This window comes from Pipistrellus kuhlii, unplaced genomic scaffold (assembly GCF_014108245.1).
Source record: "Pipistrellus kuhlii isolate mPipKuh1 unplaced genomic scaffold, mPipKuh1.p scaffold_m20_p_7, whole genome shotgun sequence".
Taxonomy (NCBI): domain Eukaryota; kingdom Metazoa; phylum Chordata; class Mammalia; order Chiroptera; family Vespertilionidae; genus Pipistrellus; species Pipistrellus kuhlii.
Genome location: NW_023425573.1, coordinates 64,723,842 through 64,745,865, shown reverse-complemented (window position 1 = coordinate 64,745,865; position 22,024 = coordinate 64,723,842). Strand labels below are relative to the sequence as shown.

The 22,024-nt window shown below is 36.1% G+C and overlaps 1 protein-coding gene and 1 non-coding gene across 4 annotated transcripts in view; one reads left to right on the top strand and one right to left on the bottom strand.

Moving 5' to 3' along the window:
• The window catches only part of SPOPL (speckle type BTB/POZ protein like), a 48,472-nt gene that overhangs the window by 1,898 nt on the left and 24,550 nt on the right, over nt 1-22,024 (top strand). The gene's annotated exons all lie outside the window — the stretch shown is intronic.
• Nucleotides 10,637-10,824, bottom strand: LOC118710064. The gene has a single exon (XR_004985283.1). It is a non-coding gene; the product is annotated as a U2 spliceosomal RNA (small nuclear RNA).

Genomic DNA, 22,024 nt, shown 5'->3' with positions numbered 1-22,024 from the left:
TTTTACTCTTTAAAACCCTGACAATTTTTGTGCTATTTGCTGACCTCCTGTGTATTATTTTCTTAATACGTTTTTTGAAACAACTCACTTAAAAAATATCAAATATGTTCTGGTTAGTGTTATAAATAGTAAAATTTTGAAATCTCAAATTGTCCTAATTACACATAAAATTATGTGCATATGCAACTGCCAGCAAAAAAATGTTTGCCCACGTGTGGCTTAATATCACTTTTGTGTCAGGTGGAATGTACTCCAAACTTTAGGTGACACGGCCTTTGCTTAAGCTATTTCCTGGCCTAGAATAACCTTTGCCTTTCCCTGCATATCCAAATTCTCCCCACCTTTTACCTCTTACTATTTCCACGTGGTTCCTCCCAACATTGGGTTTTTTCTTGGCTTTTCTACTTTCTGTATTTTGGCTTTGAATAATAACAGCAGATCTCATTCAAGAAGAAATGACTCCTCTGGAATCATACATTTAAAGTTTATGGGAACTTTGAAGGCATTTGCATCTACTCTGTGCTAAGCACTATTCTTTGGTTTTGAAAATATTTATTCTTGCCAAAAATATTTAATGAGCACCTTCTTCATGCTAGACATTGGGGATACACAAGGGCAGCCCTTCCCAACCAGGGTTCAGTGAATATCAAGCCCTAATGCTTTAAGGCACATGTGTCAAACACAAGACCCGCAGGCCAAATCTGTCCCGCCAGGCCTGGCAATGTGGCCCGCACCTCGCTGTCATCACTGCACTCCGCTGCGTTTCCATCACAATGACAGTTTATGACTGTTCAGTAAACCATTCGGCCCACGATTTAGGCTGGATTTTAGATTTTGGCCCCTTCTCTGATTGAGTTCGACACCCCTACTTTAAGGCATCCAAACTACTAATGAAGTAACTCCTTTTCTGTGCACCTAAAATGGTACTAGCTATATACCATACTTGAGCGAAAGAACTGAGGAAATAGTTACTTAGTTCAGTTTCTGTAGGGTTTCATTCTTACAGAACCTTGGTTGACAAAAGCTTTGTCAGAGAATAATAATATAGGGAATACCGGTTATATTAAAGATAATGATAATCTGTAACATTGATAAAACACTATGCCAAGCCCTGTTTCAAATATTTATATATATTAACTTGTTTAAACATCATAACAATCTTTTGAAGAAGGCTTTATTATATCTCTGTCTTACACATGAGGAATTGAGAAACAGAGAGATTACTTAATTTCCACAGAATCATACAGCTAAGTCAGCAGCAGAGCCAGGAAACATGGTTGTAGAACCTATCACCTCTCAGACCTTCCAGTTCCATGTTAGTTACTTTAGACGGGGTTCATCTTCCTGAAAAATCTTTTTTCTTTTTTCTTTCTTATATATATATTTTTAAATAGGTTTCTCTATTTTTAGATTGTTTAGGAAACTAAAAAAAAAAAAAAAAAAGATTTGTTTGTAAAGCGCCTATACACAGACTTATCCTAAGTGTTATATATGACTAGATGTTGAAAGCATTTACCTTTGATGGTCCTACTCACTGTTTTGTTTCCTGACTTGGATTTATTCACTTTTATTGAACAACTGATTTTGTGCCAGACACTGTGCTAGGCGCTGGTGACACATGCAAATGGAGTGTACCTATATTCATGGAGGCAAAAGTCTGCTGGGGAATAAAGAAACTAAACAAATAATTACAAAAATTACAATTACAGTTAAGATAACTGCTACAAAGGAAAAATTATTGTAAACAGTGAAAGCCTGCTAATGTATTAAGGAAAGCTTCTCTGAAGAAAGGGCTTTTAGACTGAAACCTGAAATATCCACTGGACTTACCCAAGTATTGCTGGTGATTTCAGCTCTCTAGAACTGTTGGGGCTGGACCTTAGCACGGGAGGCTGGGTCCTGTTGGGGCTGGACCTTAGCACGGGAGGCTGGGTGATGTGAAATGAGACTGGAACAGGTCACTCTGGTCAGTTATTGTTAAGCATTTTGTACTTAAGAGAAATGGGAAGCACTGGAGAATGTTAAACAGCTGAGTAAGTTACTTAGATTTTCATTTTAAAAACACTTGGCTCCTCTGCAGAGGACAGATTGGAGAGGCAACTGTAAAAACCAAGACCAGTTGGGCCAGTGCTACTCAAAATTATCTGGTTAAGGACCTGTTTTGTTTTGTTTTGGTTTCTAATACGTACTGATACCTTAATAACAATAAAATGAATGTTGTGGCAGTGTCAAATTACTATTAAAAATTTCAAAATGCTCTCCTTTAGTTTTTACCTTGTAATAATAGTTCATGAAACAGTGTTGGTCCATAAACCACTTTGAGTAGAATTGAGTTTGGCTTTATAGCAGTTTAGGCAAGAGATGATGGAATCTTGGTCAAGTATAGCAGTGATAGAGATAAAGTAGCTAGATTTGACAAATATTTGCAAAGTAATATTGATAGGATTTGATGATGTTTTAGATTTGGGGTCCAGGGAGAGGAGAAGGCTGGTTTCTGGGTAAGCGGTTCTTGTATCTAGCATTGGGAATATTGGGAAAATACCAGTTTTTTTGTTTGTTAGTTTTTGGGAAGGGGTGAGTATTGATCATAATACAGTGGGAATAGTCAGTATAGCTTATAATTGATGTTATAGTGTGGGTGGTGGGGGTGAGATTGCCTAAGAGGAAAGTATATAGAGAGAAGATACAGGGAAATAGTTCCCTATGAATCTTCAATATTTAAACGTGGGGAAAAAGAAATGGAGCAAAGGAGACTGAGAAAGTGTAGCAGAAGTTGGGGAAAATTTTCCTTGGCATCACTAAGGCCAAGGCAGTAGACTGTTTGAAAAAGGAGGGAGTGGCTAATGAACCATGTTGAATGAAGTTGAAAAATCAATTAAGTTGGGAACTAAAATGTACACATTATATTTAGCAACATGAACAAAATTATGTATTTCTTAGTAGTCCATCTATAAAGTATTTGATTGAATTTTGTTTTAATCTGCCAAAGCAACAGTCCTAAATTTAGAACTAACTGAAATCTATAGAATCATCTGTACCCTCTTGAGCTCAGATTCATTTTTATTTATCAACATCTAGATATACTTATATGTATCTCAACTCATTCAAGACATATTCAAACAGAAAATGTATTTTAAGTACTATTTATCAGGCATTGAATACTAGACTTTTGGAATATCATTAGAGCTTGGAGACTATGAGCAATGAACAATTAAATATTGTTATTATAGTGTGATCAAAGCTGTCATAGCAGTTTACTCAGGTTGCCGCATTAGGGAAGGTTTTTAAAGAAAATGACATTTCCACAGTGTTTCCAAAGGACTAGTGGAGAGGTGGAGACAGCAGTGCAGTGGTAGAAGAGTTTAAAGAAATTATGTTCTAGGTATTTTGAAAGCATGCAAGTGCAAGGAATTGTGGCTATAGCATATGGATGGTATATTAGTGAGGTTGGCCATGCCATTCAAAAGTTTTTCTCTTGAACTTGTACCTCTTTTCTCTTTCAATTAATATTATCACATTCATAGTCACCCAACATGGAGATATCTTTTGAATGTCTTCAAAAATTAAATATTACCTTTGTTGTGGCATTTGTTGTCTAAGGTGGTATTTTATTTTGGCTGGTTAGCTTTATATTTTATATATTACACCTATGCTTATAAAATTATTGAGTAACCAATAGTATTACTTAAATAGTATTTCAGTTATGCTTCAGTTATATTTTTTTAAATGGGAGAAATCTTATGCATATAATTTTTTCTCCAATTTAGAGAGTTAAATGAGTACCTTGTTAAGAGTGGACTGCTAAAAAAAAAAAAAAAAAAAAAAGAGTGGACTGCTAAACTTCAGATACATGGTCCATGATGGCGCTTTGAGGCTCAGTAGTATAATAATCCTTTGATACCTTAAATGCTATTTTAGTTAGTTGTCGCAACATCTCAACATCCTTAGAATTATCTTTTCCAACATAGTGAAAACAATTCATCTGTAGGGATTACTTTCTGAAGAAAACTATAATTGGCAAAATCTTAATTGGCAAGATCAAAGTTTCATAAAAATAGTGTGTTAGAAGGGAAAATGGTAATAAAATGGATTTTGAAAACACAGTAAATAAAGGTTCTAGGAGACATCTGCTTTAAAATAAAAGGGGATAGGTTAGATCAAAACTTTGGATATACCTTTCTTGTGTTATTGTAGAAACATCTACTAAGGCAGTCTCCCTTAAATTTTATACTAAGAAAATTATAACTTTGAAAATTTATTTTTATTCTTACTGGCTTTAATATTTTTTTTTACTCTTGCTTTCTCCCTGGTTTTTAGTTTTTTAAATATAACTAAGTTCTTCTGTAAGAACTGTATATGCTTTTTATGTATTACTAGTGGCCCAGTGCATGGATTTGTGCACATTGAAAGGGAAATAATTAGAAGAAATCTATAATAATAAAAGGGTAATATGCTAATTAGACTGGAGGTCTTCGGAAGTCATTCCAGACGTCCTTCCTGACTAAGCCTGGGCCGGAGGGAAGCCAGCCCCGTCCTGTGTGCCGGAGGGAAGCCTGTGCTGGCAGCCAGGCCTACTCTTGCACGAATTTTCATGCATTGGATCTCTAGTATTTTAATTCTGCTATTTGCCCTTTCTCTGTAATGGATGCTAGTCACCAGCTGCGGGGAGATAGGCAGGGCGATTGGGCCACGCTTGGCTCCCTCAGTGTCTGGGAGTTGGGCGGCAGCCTTCACCCACACCGCCACTGTTGGTTGTCATCTGCAGGATGATTGGGCCCAACTTGCACCCGCCTTGGCCTGGCACTGCCTGCTCACCTGCTCTACCATCCTACTGTGGTCCTACTCTTGTCAGGGCCTCCATTGCCGCCGGATGCCAGCACTGTGTCGCTGACGCCTACCATGTTCTGCACCACCTCTTGGTGGTCAGCACGCATCATAGCAAACTCCCAGTTGAGGGAGTAATTTGCATATTAGGCCCTTTATTATATAGGATTATGGTTTTTAAAAACAGGCTTTCTTTTCTATAATAATTATCAGCTTTATGTTCTGAATTGTGTTGTGAAACAGAACTTTACATATGTAAAGATAGATTTAAAATTTTATCTACAAATATGAAATTAAATTACCATCAAACTTTGGTTGGGATAGGTGGTTTATATACCTGAAGCAAAAGTATGGAGGGAATACTGTAATTCATCTATGCAATATGATGTGCTTAGAAGATACCCCACACAGACATGCACAAATTTCTTTGGAGTTTTCATATTTGCTTTCATCCTTTGTTATATATAGGAGTAAAAATAATTGGAAATAACAATTCAAAATGAAAAAAGAAGGGTTTCACTCATGTATTAGTAATACAAGATTTCAAAGATTGTAGTAAAACTGAAAACTAGTATGAAACTTTTAAAATATTATTTGAGATTTCTTAACTAAGAAAAAATTCTTTTCTGTTTGGGTATGGTTTCTTTTTAAAAAAAACACACACATTTTTATTGATTTCAGAGAAGAGAGAGGGGAGAGAAAAATATCAATGATGAGAGAGAATCCTTGATTGGCTGCATCCTGTGCGCCCCCTACTGGAGATCAGTGTGCAACCTGGGCATGTGCTCTTGACCAGAATCGAATCTGGGGGGACCCTTTATTCCCCAGGCTGATGCTCTATCGCTAAACCAAACCAGCTAGGTCTGGATATGGTTTCTGAGACAAATTTAAGTTTTTTTATTGTGTAAAATATACTTGTATTCTTCCTTCCCTGTGTTGTCTCTGCCACTCAAATAATTGATTTTTAAGGTAAAGAGTGCAGTTGTCTCAGGCATTTTTTTTTCCATTGTGATTTGGATACAATTTTTGGTGTTTTTGCAGTGGGAAACTCCCCTAAAAGTAAATAGTTTTCATCCTATCATACAAAAACAAAATCAGACACAAAATTTAATATAATTTCATCCTGAAATCATCAAGGCAAACATCAATACAAGAAGCTATCAAATACTTAAATAAATTGAATTTTATTTTTTTAAATATATTTTTATTGATTTCAGAGAGGAAGTAAGGAGGGAGAGAGAGAGAAATATCAATGATGAGAGAGAATCATTGACCAGCTGAAGGGATCGAGTCCATAACCCAGATTGTACCCTGACTGGCAATTGAACTATGACCTCCTGGTTCATAGATCAATACTCAACCACTGAGCAACACTGGCCGGGCTAAATTGGATTTTATTTAGTTATTTTTGTTGTTGTTGTTGGCAACTCTTTGGATCAGTTTGAACCTTTATTAACCAGTTATTCGACATGGCAGTTCAATTATGTCTAGTTTTGTTAGAGAAGCTCAGGTGGGATATAGGCACTCACTAAACAGATTTGGTCATTTTTGATGGTATTCCAAGTGTATTTTTGAAAACATGAAACATTTTTTCTTGTAAATATTTTATCAATGGCATTTGAGAACTGGCTTGAGCCAAGTGATATTTTGGGGTATCTTGATTTATGCTTCGCTGTCGATTCTTTTATTTCCTCAAGTGTTTTATTTCCATTTTCTTTTGTTTATCTGCCTCGCCCCAACCCCCACCCCAAGTCCTTTATAAAAAATTTTTTTTCATCAAATTGTGTAATGAAACCAGTATTTTTCCTATTGGAATGTAAGCAGGATTATTTAAACATGGAACTGAGTGACAACTTACTCTTGTGTAAAATAGCTTTAATAGAATTTCCTCATAGGTCATTTTGGCTTAAAGGGATGAACTACCCTTTTTAAGGCACTTATACCAGACAGTATCAAGTATCTTAGTTTTATTTTATTTCATTTACTTCTTATTACTAACCCATGAGGTGTAGATGATATAAATTTTCAGTGGCACTTGTCATTAATTACCATATGCTCCATTATTTTAGATTGGAGAGGGCACTATCAATTACAATTGTAAAATGCCATCGATTTCAGAAATGTTGAAATATGGAACATAAAATGGGTTTCTTAGAATTAAAGAAATGTGGCATTAGTGCTGCATTGTTTTATGGTTATCACCCAGGGTCATCAAAATAGCTAACCTCCCAACATCAAGTCAGAATAAATTTTGTACTGTTTTATTGCAGAGCTCTCCAGACAGCTTAACATAGAGGCTAAGAGTATGTATCCATCTGCTATTTAAAGCTTTAGTTTTGTGACTTTAGGCAAGTTACTTAGCATTTCTATATCAATGTACTCATTTGTAAAATAGAAATGACAACAGTGTCTATCTCAAGCTGTTTTAAGAACTGAATGAGTTACATTTACAAGTTAGAGTAGTGTTTTCCACATAGTTTAGAGCTTTGTCAAAATGTTGATTAATGAAAAATAGTAATGCTGTATCTGATCTAAGATAGATCAGCAAATGATGTGTTTAAAGTGGAGGGGGAAAGGGCCTTATCAAGTCATTCATTGATATTTTGTGCACAAAATGAATGTTAAGGTATTTCATTGATTTGTCTTTGAAAACTAATGTAAGATTGCAGTCTTGACAATTTTGATATTTAAATTGCATTTCTATTTTCATAAAAATACTTATGAAGATTCAGCTGAAATCTGCTTTTCTTGCATCTGTTATGACATATTTAGTCAGAATATTGATGTGCTGTGGTGAATGTCTTAAAAATAACTAATATGATTCCTTCAACTTCATAAAGAATTCATTCATAAATATTTTAAAGAGTTTCAATATTAAAGAAACATGTTTTAATTTTAGTTAAAACATCCCAATTTTCCATTGTGAAGTATATGGAAGAAAAGTAATACTGAGGCGTTTTTTTGTTTATTTTAATGGTTTTATGTGTATATGATTTTATTGCTTTGTGTTGAGATTTAAAAATCTTGTTATATACCCTGATAACAAAAATAGGTTGTGACCTTTTGAACATGCTTTTTTTCCTCATTCCCACTTTTTCCTTGTTTTCTTCCTGTTTTGAGCTCACGTCATTCATTTACCGTACTCCACAAATAGTTATTGAGCCAACTATTAAATGCCAGGTTTTGTGTCTACAGTGATGAATTAGAAATAGAATTGGAAGGCTTACTATTTGGGATTTATTAATCCATCTGATCATTGAGTGCTTATGTTCAGTGTTAAAATCTTTACATATTTTTTAAAAAAAAATTTTCTTGATTGATTTTAGAGAGAGGGAGTGGAGGAGGGGAGAGAGAGAAAGAGAGATGGGGAGGGAGGGAGAGAGAGATCCACTTATTTATGTATTCACTGATTGATTATTGTATGTGCCCTGACAGATTTCGAATCCACAGCCTTGGCATATAAGGACGATGCTCTAACCAACTGGGCTACACTTTAAAAAAAAAAATCCTCATAACTACCCTGTTAGGGTAGGCCATTACTTTTCAAATGTAACTACTAAATATCAGGTGAACCTGATTTAGTATATGTTATCTAGTACTTTCCAAAGTGGTTGTACCAATTTATATAGTCTCATTAGTAGGGAATCAGAGTTCTATTTGTTCCAACTACTCTGCAACATTTGCTTAATATTGTCTCATTAATTTAGCTATTCTGGTGAGTGTAAACTGTAAAGGGTATTGCATTGTGGATAGGCTAGTTTTTAAAAACAAACATAATTCCTTTTTCCACTCTTACCCATCGCATGTGCTCACCAAGGGAAAGTAATAGAGACATGTTTATTTTTACAAAAACCATTGGATAATTCTGGTTGCTTTGTCACTGTATAGTCCATTGGCTTTCTGACAAATGGTGCATTTCTGCCTAACTATTGCTAAACATGGGAAAGGATTTAAGATTTTGCAAGCTGGGGAAAAGTTTTATAGGCTCTTTTATTGAGTGGGTTTGCAACATTGATCTGAAGCTTTAATTACACAATGCTGAAATGTACTTGCTTTTACTTGAGTCTCTACCTAGATTGTAATTTGTATTCATTATTTTGTGAGGTTTACTACTACTTAAATGAGGGAAATACTGTATACGTAGTAGAGCTTATTCAGTTTTCAGAACTTGAAAGTAAAATTGAGAAAATTTTACCATAAGTATGCCCACAGCATGCAGTGGTTTTGTATTTTATTTCTTGTTACTTATGGATTTTTTCCCTTGTGTCACAGGGGCAGTGTTGCTAATATGTGTTTCTCAGATCAAATTGTGTAGTGAAAACAAGAATGCAAAAAAAAAAATTTGTGCTTGTGTATTCTTTTCAGTGTTAGGATTTTGATTAGTCTCCACATTCCTCAATGAATGTAAATTGTTAGAATCACATATAGGGAATCATCATTCTTGTACCTTTTGAGCATCATAAAATTAAGTTGTTGATTTCATTTGTTAAAACACACATATATATAGACTCATAACTACAGATAAGCCCATAGTTTTTTCTTTTCAATATTTTATATGCCTCTTTGTAGCTAATACTTTTATATCTGACTTAATTTCTTACTGCTGCAAAGTACTATTTCAAGGTAGAATGGCTGTTTGATTAATACTTGTGTTCTGTATATTCATATTAATTTACTGTTTATTGCTACTCATAAGAATCTTGGAATTATTATTTTTGTTAATTTATCTTTTTTGTTGAAAGTATTGCAGTTGTCCCCTTAGAATCTTGGAATTATTAACTCATCAGCACAGGACCTGAGATGGCATTCATGTCCTTGAAAAGTTTCTGTGAGGTACAAGAACAATTCATTTTGTTTACAAAACATTTCTTTGTGAGAGAGATAGAGCTGGTAGTTAGATGGCAATAGCTTCCTTTAAGTCTAATTTGACTATGTGTTACTTCATTTTAGAATAGATTGGATTAAAATCCAGGGCCCCCTTACACATTGCTCTTCCTGGATCATATGGCTTTGTTGCTTTCTTTTTCTCTTTTCATTTCTTTGTCTTTTTTTTTCTTTCTGTAAACTATGCAGCAATATGGCAAAATTTATTCTTTAGGAAAAATGAAGCTATTTTAATGCTAATGATATAGGCATATAGGCTATTGATATAGGCATATATTCCCTACTACTGTTTACCCTAATGCATGCTATTTGTCAATTTTTTCTCAGATTTTACAATTTTAAGGTGGAAAACATAGTAGTTCCTGTTGTCTTTTTTAAGCATAATGGTTTATCCTGATTTTGCCTAGGATAGTCCTAGTTTATGTCTGTTTTCCAATAACCTTTTTTTGATTTAGCATTTGTAATATACTTTAAGCTTATTTATTTATTTATCTATTTATCTATTTATCTATTTATCTATCTATCTATCTATCTATCTATTTATTTATTTATTTATTTATTTTAGAGAAAGGAAGGCAGAGGGAGAAAGGAAAACATTGATGTGAGAGCGAAACACTGATTGGCTGTCACTGCATGCCCCCTTCCAGGCATCAAGCCTGCAACTGGTATATGCCCTGACCGGACAATCAGCCGACAACCTTTTATGCACTGGATGACACCCAACCAATCTAGCCACACTGGCCAGGATTATAATAGATAATTTAGAAAAAAGCAACACTATTATTAATAGTTGCATTAAAATGAACCTGGGTAGTTTGCTAGATTTTTATGTTCAGCTATTGTCATGCTATAGTCTAGCAATAGGTGAGATACAAGTGCATTAATGAGTTTCTTTTTTTTTTTTTTTTTGCTTTTGATTTTGTTGATTTTTTGGTGCACTTATCATGGAAGTACTGTAATACCAGGTCAATGTGTGGAATGGAGGGAGCAAGCTTCTATTCCATCTTCTAGTTCCAAAAATTCATGTAAAATATTTTCCTCGAATAGAGGACGTATCAGATATTAAACTAATAACAGATACTACATTCGATCTTAGCAAAAAAGCTGACAAGTGATAAGTTCTATCTTTAACAAGTGTTAAAATCTGAAAGGAACTAAAGTACACCTCTCTTCCAACACTTTCCTTTAATGACAGTATTGGGATTCAAAGTGGGCCAGGACACAAATGATTAGAGGCAACTAACTTCTTTAGTCTTAAGTGATGGTAAGAGAGATTTGATGCCACTGCTCTATTGTCCACTTTGGTACCAGCCTATTGTTTTGTGTTAATGCTGCAGCTTGCAAGAATCATGAAGTCACGAAGATGGCAGTAGGTGGTGTCATTGGGAAAATAGAGGTTATGTGAGCTGAAATGTGTCTGAGGCCTACCATATAATGTATAGAGCAGCATTATCTAATAAAATTTGTGCATTGATGGAAATGTCTTGTAATCTCCACTTTCTATTATGGTAGCCATTAGCTGCTTATGTTTATGTGGCATTTAAAATGACTCTAGTACAACTGAGAAACTGAATTTCTAATTTAATTTATTTGGTAGGACTTTTTTTCAACAAACCCCTTAGTTAAAAAACAGAAGTATGTATTTAATGAAAGTATACACTTAAGAAGAAGTTGCTATGTTGATTTTTTTAAAAGGTTTTCTACAACATTGCTCAGCAGTGAAAATAAAGGAGAAGACAGTAGGTAATTAATTACATTGATGAAGAGTGAAGGGTTTATAGAATGGTTGTGGTTAAAAAAAAAAAAAGTGAAATGTTAAGCATACTTGCTAGAGAGTATTTGAAATGATGCATTTTGGGTTTTGAGATGATATGGAAGTGAAGCCATAATGGGGATAATGGCTTAAGAAGAACGGAAGCCCTGGCTAGTATGGCTTCTTGGCCTGCACACTGAAGGATCTCGATTTGATTTCTAGACAAGGGCATGTACCTGGGTTGCAGATTCAATCCCAGGCCTCAGTTGGAGTATATACAGAAGGCAATCAGTTGATGTGTCTCTCTCACACAGATGTTTTTCTCTCCCTTCCACTGACTCTAAAATCAATGAAGAAAATACCCTTGGTTGAGGATTAACTGCCCCCTCCCACCCAAAACAATTAAAAAATAGAGAAGAATGGGAAAGATTCAGTGAAGTGTTGGTAATAGAGGTATTAGGGATTAAATTGATAACATCAGGAACTAGTTGTAATATACTGAAGTTTATTTTCATAGTGGGTCAAACTATTCCAAGGTAATAAGTTCCAAGTCATAATCTTTGAAAAAGGATTGCTAATATGTTAAGTGGGTGAGATCAATCATTCACAAAGATCAAGGAACTGTGCTGGTATGGTAGGTCAAAAGTCCACAAAAGTGAAATTATACAAGATGATGGATGGTAGGAATAGTGAAGAAGACAATGGAGCAGGTGCTGAAGTCCTGAAGGGAGCCTCACTGGAAGAGAGGGTAGGTGAAAGCAAAGGGAAGACATTAAGAGAAAATAACGTTGGACTCATACAGTTGCCAAATAGATGGAAAAGTGATCTGGAAAAACAGCATAAGAAAAGAATATTATTTTAGTAGTTCTACTTTTTCTGCTTTGGTTAGGTATTTGCCTCTCTAAGCTTTGCTTTGGGATGTGTGTGTGTGTGTGTGTGTGTGTGTGTGTGTGTGTGTGTGTTTTAATATATTGATTTTTTACAGAGAGGAAGAGAGAGAGATAGAAACATGGATGAGAGAGAAACAGCGATCAGCTGCCTCCTGCACACCCCCCACTGGGGATGTGCCCGCAACCAAGGTACATGCCCTTGACTGGAATCGAACCTGGGACATTTCAGTCCACAGGCCGACGCTCTATCCACTGAGCCAAACTGGTTTTGGCTAAGCTTTGCTTTGTTTGTCTAGAGCCCAACCTGTGTAGATACCTAATAAATGTTCAGTAAATGCTAGACAAATGTGAAATTGTTCCAGTGTTCTGGAATTTTAGAACAAGAGTTTTGCTTAAATACTATAAAAAAGTGATTTGAGCCCTGGCTGGTGGCTCAGTGGTTAGAGTGTCTAACCACACATTGAAGGCTCATGGGTTCAATTCCTGGTCAAGGGCTGCAGGTTTGATCCCCAGTTTGGGGGAAGCAACCAGTCAGTATCTCTGACCCTGTCTCTCTCCCTTCCCCCTTCCACTCTCTAAAAATCAATGGAAAAATATATTTGGGTGAGGATTAAAAAAAAAAAAGTGATTTGAAAATTAGTAAAATGAACTGTTAATTTAATACAATTGTGCTTTCAAAGTATGGATTTAATTACTCAAATTTTAATGTAGCCGAAACCAGTTTGGCTCAGCGGATAGAGTGTTGGCCTACGGGCTGAAAGGTCCCTGGTTCGATTCAGGTCAAGGGCATGTACCTTGGTTGCGGGCACATCCCCAGTAGGGGGTGTGCAAGAGGCAGCTGATGGATGATTCTCTCTCATTGATGTTTCTAACTCTATCCCTCTCCCTCTCTGGAAAAAAATGAATAAAAATATATTTAAAAAAAATTTTTAATGTATTTTAAAGGGTAATATAGGAAATGAACTATATAACCTTTAACATAAATTGGTAGATGATCATTTCTTAATGGGTCATTTAAGCTAACTAGGATATTTGGGGACTATTCTTGATTCTTAGAGGCTATTGAGGGTAATGCAAAATTGATAGATATCTTTCAGACTTTTTCAGTGATTATTACAACTCTAATCTCTGGCAACTTTTTTTTTTAATGTTTTTTTAAAATAAACTTTTATTGATTTCAGAGAGGAAGGGAGAGGGAAAGAGATAAAACATCAGTATTGAGAGAATCATGGATCAGTTTCTTCCTGCCTGGCCCTCACCAGGGATTGAACTCGTAACCCGGATATGTGCCCTGACTGGGAATTGAACCTGCAACCTCTTAGTGCATGGGTGGACACTCAACCAGTGAGCCACATTGGCCGGGCTGGCAACTAGTTATTTTGCTTTTTCTTTTCATTAGCACATTTGGCTTTTGAGGAAGGAATTGTAGCAGGTTAAGTTTGGGCAGGATAGGTAAGAAGTCTCCAGTGATTTAAGGTAAAAATTTCTAGATATTGCTAAATGAGCAGGAGGTGGAGAATGAAAGCAAAAGATTTGACTTTGGTAAAACAAAAACAAAAAAATTTATGGGGGCAAAGTTTTAAACAAATGTTAGCCATAATTTTCTAAAACAAAAGTGGTTGGGAGAGGGAGAGAATACAGCTTTTGTTTTGGGTGAATGTTTTTAGGACTCAGGTGAATTTGGAAAAATGCCTAGGATTAATAGTGGATCCAGAATTGGCAGCTAACTATGCAGACACTATAAGTATGTTACAGACCTTATCCCCTTTAAACTCACTATAATCTTGTTATTTTTTGTTAATCCTCACCCACCGATATTTTTCTCATTGATTTTTTTTCCCCCCTTAGAGAATGGAAGGGAGGGGGAAAGACACAGAGAGAGAAACATCGATGTGAGGGAGACACATTGATTGTTTGCCTCCAGCAGGCACTTCTTCCTTCAGGGCCAGGACCAAGCCTACAGTGGAGGTATGGGGTGCCCTTAACCAGAATTAAGCCCGAGATCATTCAGGCTGCAGGCCAACGCTCTAACCACTGAGCAAAAACGCCTGGGGCTACTCACTATGATCTTTTCTTTTTTTCAAATAAAAACAAAAGTTTATTTAATTTAGAAAGTCAGAAGTAGAAAAAGTGAGCCAGCTAGGCTGCATGGGTTCAGGAAACAAGTTACAGAGGCAAAAGAAGGAACTTAAGAGAAAGAAAGGAAGGATATATTGGGCTTAGGGAAAGGAGATTGGGAAAGACTGGAGCGTGCTTCAGAGAGAGAAAATGCTGAGGAAAGAAGGAAGTGGGAGAGGCATGGAGAGAGGGGGAGAGAGAACAAATGCCTCACTATTGTATAATCTTTCTGAGTAAGGAATTATTCTCTTTTTAAAGATGAAGAAGCTGAGGGTCAGGAAAGGAAATTAACTTGTTCAAGAGTTACAAAACCTAAAAAATAAAATAATTTTGCATTGTTTTATACACAAACCTTACATTTCAATAGTTTTAACACCGTATTCACCTGTGTAACAACAGCTCAGTCAAGATATAGATCATTTCCATTAATTCCAGAAAGTTCCCTTGAAGGTTATACAAGTCCTAAGACATTTTGGACATCAGTCTGTCTTTTTCCAACTACACCTCTACATTATTTGCCTGAAAAAGGAGATGGAATCTGTTAGAGATAAGCAATCTGTGAGCAACAGAGCTAATAGCTAATGTGTAATAACTGATGCAAAGCCAAGTTTTCCAGGTTGAAAAATATGTCTTTTCAAAAGACATATTTAGGCAGATGTAACTTCGTTCTCCTTCATAGTTCATTGAGATTATTACTGCATTGTAAACTAGTTTTATCTCTGAATTTTATTTTAATACTTATACATATTAAGACGGTTTACTAAATGCTTTCTATGTACCAGACACTGTGATTGGTGTCTTCCATATATTCCCATTTAATATATCAGTTATTTGGGATAATTCCCTTTATTATTCTTATTTTAAATAAGAAAACTAAGTCCCAGAGAACTCACACAGCTTTAGGATTTGCACCTACATCCAATATTAGAAACGAAATTCTTAATCTGATGATTTTTTTCTGGATCATTTTATAATACTAAATTATATTTGATACTTTGATTTTTTAGAAGGCAATACACTTGTTATCTAGTAAATATGTAATATTTTTTCAGCTGTTGTCTTCAAACCCTATCAGTATGTCTTTGCTTACTCGCTGCCAAGTTCTGTACTAGGCAGTGGTTACATAAAGATGAAAATAGCCCAGCCTGTGTTACTCAGAGATTGAGCTTTGACCTGTGAACCAGTAGGTCGGGGTTTGATTCCCATTCAGAGCACATGCCCAGTTTGTGGGCTCAGTCCCTAGTGTGGGGTATGCAGGAGTCAGCCAATCAATGATAGTTTCTCATCATTGGTGTTTCTATCTCTTCCTCTCCCTTCCTCTCTGAAATCAATGAAGATTTTTTTTTTTTAAGACAAAAATATAATAATCTCAAGGAGATTTGATAAATTGGAAAACTAATAGTATTTTCTTTTGACATTCAATATTTATTAAATTCAGGTATACAGCATAGTGGTTAGACAGTTATGTAATTTACAAAGTGATCCCTCAGTAATTCAATTATTCATGTGGCAGCATACATAGTTATTAAAATATTATTGACTATATTCCCTGTGTTGAACTTTACATCCCTATGACTATTCTGTAACTACCAATTTATACTTTTTAATCCCTTCACTTTTTTCACCTATTCCTCAAACTCCTCTGATAGCCTTCAGTTTTCTGTATCTATAAGTCTGTTTCTGTTTTGATCTTCACATATAAATGGCATTTATCTTTCTCTGTTTGACTTATTTCACCTTAGCACAATGCCCTCTAGGGTCCATTCATGTTGTCACAGATAGTAAGATTTCATTCTTTTTTCTTAATCATCATCCAAGGATATATTTATTGATTAGAGAGAGAAATACAGATTGGTTGCCTCCTGTACATTCCCTGACCAGGATTGAACCAAAAACCTAGGCATGTGTCCTAATAGAGAATCAAACCTTTTAGTGTACAAGACAATTCTCCAACCAACTGAGCTTCGTGGGCAAGGCAAGATTTCTTTTTCTTTTTCTTTTTTTTATGGCTGAATACTATTCTATTATATATGCCACAACATTTTATTCACTCGGCTATTAATGGGCACTGGTGTTGCTTTCATGTCTTGGCTATATATGTGTGTGTGTGTGTGTGTGTGTGTGTGTATAAAAGATTCAGCAACTGTTCGACCATTTGACTGGTAGCTATGACAAGCACTGATCACCAGGGGGAATATGCTCAACACACAGGCATGGAAACATGGAACAGACTAATGAATATCAGAGGGAAGGAGAGAGGGTGGGAAGAGATTAAACTAAAGACCTGTATGCGTACTAGAGGCCTGGTGCACAGATTCATGCACTGGAGCATTCCTTTGGCCTGGCCTGCATCCTCTTGCAATCCAGGACTCCTCAGGGGATGTTAGAGAGCCAGTTTTGGCCTGGCCTGTGGGGATCGGGCCAAAACCAGTTCGGTGTATGGATTTGTGCACCAGTGGGGTCCCTTGGCCTGGCCTGTGGGGTTCAGGCTGAAACCGGCAATCTGACATCCCCCAAGGAGTCCCGGATTGCAAGAGGGCACACGCCAGACCAACGGACCCCACCAGTGCACTAATCCGTGCTCTAGGCCTGTAGTTGTAAATAATGCTGCATTGAACATAGGGGTGCATATGTCTTTTGGGATGAGTGTTTTCGTTTTCTTCGAATATATACCCAGAAGTGGAATGCTTGGTCATAAGACAGTTTCATTTTCAGTTTTTTGAGGAACATTCTTAATGTTCTTCATAGTGACTTCACCAATTTGCATTTCTACCAACAGTGCACAAGGGCTCCTTTTTCTTCAGAAAAGTAATAGAATTTTCAGTTAAGTCCTGGGTTCAATATATGACTCCTTGCTGGTGGGTTTTTTTGTTTGTTTGTTTGTTTGTTTTGTCTGTTTGCCTGTTTTTTAAATTCTGTGACCTTAGAGCACATTGCGTCAGTGTTTCAGTTTCTCTATCTGTAAAATAGAAGAAACAACTTACTTTACAGGGTAATTTAGAGGATTAAGTGAGATAATATGTATAAGAGTAAAGTTCTAAAGTATGAAGTAAGATTTACAGATTATTATACTAATAACTACAATGAATTTGATTAATTCTATGTGAGAGGCATTTATGATAAAAATGTTTAGGTAGTTAGGGGATAATTCAGTGGTTTTACTATGGAAAATGGGATAGGGGAACATAGGTTGGTTACTAAAAGTTTTATGAAAAGGGTGACATTTAAGATGGACAGATACAAGTTCTCAAGATGCAGAGTAGGTCAATGCTGAATTTGCTCCTCCCATGATCATAGTAAAATTACAACTGAATTACAGAACAACCACCCTTGAAAACTAACTGAATACTAGCTGAACAGAAGTCTTATATTAAGTATATAGAGAAGAATTTATATTGAGATGGGTAAAAAAGGCAGAGACACAGATGGGCACCTTAACCCACACTTACCTGTGGTGGTTAAGAATTGGGAGGGCCCAGCCAGCATGGCTCAGTGGTTTATTAGCATTGATCCATATGAACCAGGAGGTCAGGGTTTGATTCCTTGTCAAGGCACATGCCTGGATTACTGGCTGGATCCCCAGTGGGAGGTGTGCAGGAGATAGTCCATCAATGATTCTTTCTCATCATTGATGTTTCTATCTCTCTCTTCTCTGAAATAAAAAAATAATAATAATAATAAAAAGAATCAGGAGGGATATTTTGGCTATGGAGATCCTCTCTAAGGAGCAAGGGGTTCAGTCCCACCCCAGGCTCCCTAGTCTGGAGCAGCATTGCTGGAAAGAGGAATCCTCATAATAAATGTCTCTGAAAATTAGCTGGAACTCAGTCTGGGTGAGAGAGAAGGCTTCAGAAGCAGGCATCCTCTTAAAGGACAGCCCACTGCATAGACTCACTTGCTCAGAAACACTAATCCTAAGCTACAGTGAAGAGACAGCAGCAGGAAAAGTGCCCGGGACATAAAGGGAGGAACTGAAAGTGCAGAGTCCCAAACAAGATGAACCCAAAGAGGCCCAGACATTACAATTAAAATGCCAAAGGTTAAGACAATCTTAAAAGCATCAAGAGAAAAGTAATTACCTAATAACTTATAGGTGCTCTCATAAGACTATTAACTCATTTCTCTACAGAAACTTTGTAGGCCAAAGGAATTGACACAAAATATTCAAATTGATGAAAAGCAAGGACCTACGACCTACAACCAAGATTACCCAACAAAGCTGTCATTTTGAATCACAGGAGAGATGAAGAGCTTCCTAGGCAGGAAAAAGCTGAAGGAGTTCATTACCATCAAAACAGTATTACTAGCCCTAGTTGGTTTGGCTCAGTAGATAGGGTGTGGGCCTGCAGACTGAACAGTCCTGAGTTTGATTCTGTCAAGGGCACATGCCCAGGTTGCAGGCTCACTCCCAGTGGGGGGGCGTGCAGGAGGCAGCAGATTAATAATTCTCATCATTGATGTTTCTCTCTTTCTCCCTCTTCCTCTCCCTCCCTCTCTGAAATAAATAAAAATATATTTTTAAAAAAAAGACAAAACAAAAACCAGTATTACTAGAAATGTTAAAGTACTTCTTTAAGAGGAGAGGAAAAAATTTACTGACAAAGGCAGTCAACTAACACACAAAGGTGAAAAGGCAAAATTAAGATCATGTGTAATTACAACAATAATCTTATCTCCTGAGATTTATTAACCAGTTATAAACTGTCATACCAACTAAATAAAGCTGATTTTTTAAAAATGTCTATACTGTATAAGATTTCTGTAAAAAGCCTCCTTTAAAAATGTGAAATATTTGCTTTATATATTTTAAGTAGGTATGGCTGTTAATATAGCTTCAGATAGGCTTATATTTGTTTTATTGGGCCTTGTATATAAGTTATTAATATGTAATGAGAATTAACAAGAATCCTTTCTTGTTTTCTGACCTTTTTTTTTTTTTTAAGCATCTTGTTCTTATTTTATTCAAGTATACTTGAAGTATACCATTTTGACCCTTAATTGTCTCTATTTCTACCAGGGTTACTTGAATTATTTTATTTTATTTTATTTGGCTCTTTTCCCAAATATCTGTTGCCTTTGGTTTTCCATTAATATTTTGAGATGGAGGATTAAGTTAATAAGTAATGGTATCTGGCTGCGTGGTTTTCTCTAAAGTTAAGTAGACCTGGGACAGGCCTCTCCCCTAAAAGGAAAGGGGCTAATGGATACATTCGATGTACCGTATTTTCTGGCGTATAAGACGACTTTTGAAACGAAAAAAAAAGGCAACCGGGCTTTTTCAGTGGTCTGAATTCAGGTCTCAGCAGAGGGAACAGAGAAAAGAGGACGGATAGAAAGCACCTCACTTGGAAATCTAGGATGGCACTATACCACCGCTCTAGCAGGCATTTTACTAGAACACAGTGTAGCTTCGGGTACAGAACATGTATAATTTGCATGCATAAAAAGCCTGCTTGGATTGGCTGAGTTAGAGAGGCGGTCTATTAAAAAAGAACTGGTGTTGCCTCGGAAGTGGGGGGTAGTCTTATACAGCGAATATAGGCATAAACCTATGTTTTAACTGTAAAATTAGGGGGTCGTCTTATACGTCGGAAAATATGGTAAGTGAGCAAAGTGTTTCAATGTAGTGGTCTTTCACTGTAGGTTGGGAACCTCCGCACATGTCAAAGTAAAGAGGGCTTTATTTTGTGTAGATTTAATATATAATTTCTGTTAGGAATTATCTCTTCTCACCATCTTATCCCTATATGTTATGATATTCAGAGATAGTCCAGTCTAAATCCTCTTTGTCTCTCAGGCAATGACACTTTTATAAAGAATGTACCCAGACAGATGGCCCAGTTCCTTAGAGGACAATTCTCGGGCTTTGGTATGAAAACCACAACTGCCAGCCTGGGGAAAGGGAAAGACCCCTTCTTTTCATTGATAGCCCTCCTGCTGTTTCTAAAATTATTAACCTGATGATCTCCACTTGCCCCTTTTCTGCTGTTTATATTTGATGAAGACACTTCTTTTTAACCATTCATTCATTCAGGTTCTTCTTTGGGCCTCCATGAAAAAACTATGGATAGATACCTATAGTATCTTGGATTGTGATTTTTCTTTCCTAATTTCTCTGCTAATTTGCTCACACCTGATTGATTTCTATGCTAATTTTTTTCTATATATCTGCCTTGAATTTCTCACTTTCTGATCACCAATATCACCCTTTCTTATATTCCAACCCTTTTATGCCTTCATTCTTTTTTAAAAATATAATTTTACTAATTTCAGAGAGGAAGGGAGGAGGATGAGAGAGAATCATTGATTGGCTGCTTCCTGCACGCCCCACTCTGAGGATCAAGCCCGCAACCCTGGCATGTGCCCTGACTGAGAATTGAACTTGACCTGGTTCATAGATCGATGCTCAACCACTAAGCCATGCTGGCTGGGCACCTTCATTCTTTTGTAAATGGTTCATTGTCATCTCATTGTTACGTTGGGAAATAAAAGAAACAGATAAGTGTGCTCACTTCACTGCCTTGAGCAGTGGACTGTTTTCAAAGTTCCATCTTGGGTACAATATCTGATCCAGTGATATATATTAATTATATATATATTTGTTTGTGTCATGAGTTTAGAAGAGTGAATAATCCCCCTTGTTAAACATTTTTTTAAATGAGGTGTTTTGTGTGTGTTTTTGGCCAGGGGGTTTACTAACATGCTAGAAAGGGTATCTTTAATAACATACATGTCTTCATGTAAGATTAGGCTGAAATCCAGGCAGGCATTGCTATATTTCAGTGTTATAATCTTGGGCAGGTTACATAGCCTTTTGTACTCTAGTTTATGCATCGAAAGTATTGGCAAAAGCACTTATAACCTTCTTCATAGAGTTATTTTGGGAATCAAATTATACTTAAGACTGGCATATAGGAAGTCTTTAAAACATATTTACTCTTGGTCTTATTAAATTGCTTCTATTCAGAAAAATGTTAGTTATACATTTTAGTTAGCTCTTTACAAAACAGACAAGTTTCTGCAATATTGGCTATGCAGTAGCTTATTATAAAATAAAATTTTATGTTTTACAAGTTGGAAAATTTCTTATCATTAATATCATTAAGTTCAAAATATTTTCTGATTTCTATGTGATTCCATTTTTTACCCAAGATAATTTAGTAAGCTATTGTTTAATTTCTGGGGAGTTGGGTATTTTCTTGTTATCTTTTCTTTATGGATTTTACTTTAGTTTCACTGTGATTTCAATGATCTGAAATTTGTTTGCAAGGTTTTCTTTATCATGAAATAATATATTTAATCAGTTTGGGTATATGTTTTCTGTGCAGTTGGGGATAACTTGCATATACTCTTACTGTATGTATTGCTTAAGAAATATTTGCCTACTCCAGAATTATAAAGACAGATGGCCCAGTTCCTTTAGAGGATAATTCTTGGGCTTTGGTATGATGGTAAAAGCCACAGCTGCCATGCTTGGGGGAGGCTGAGAGGAGGGCCCTACATTTCTCAGGTAGCCCAAATGCTGTTTTTAAGATTATTAACCTGGTGATCACCA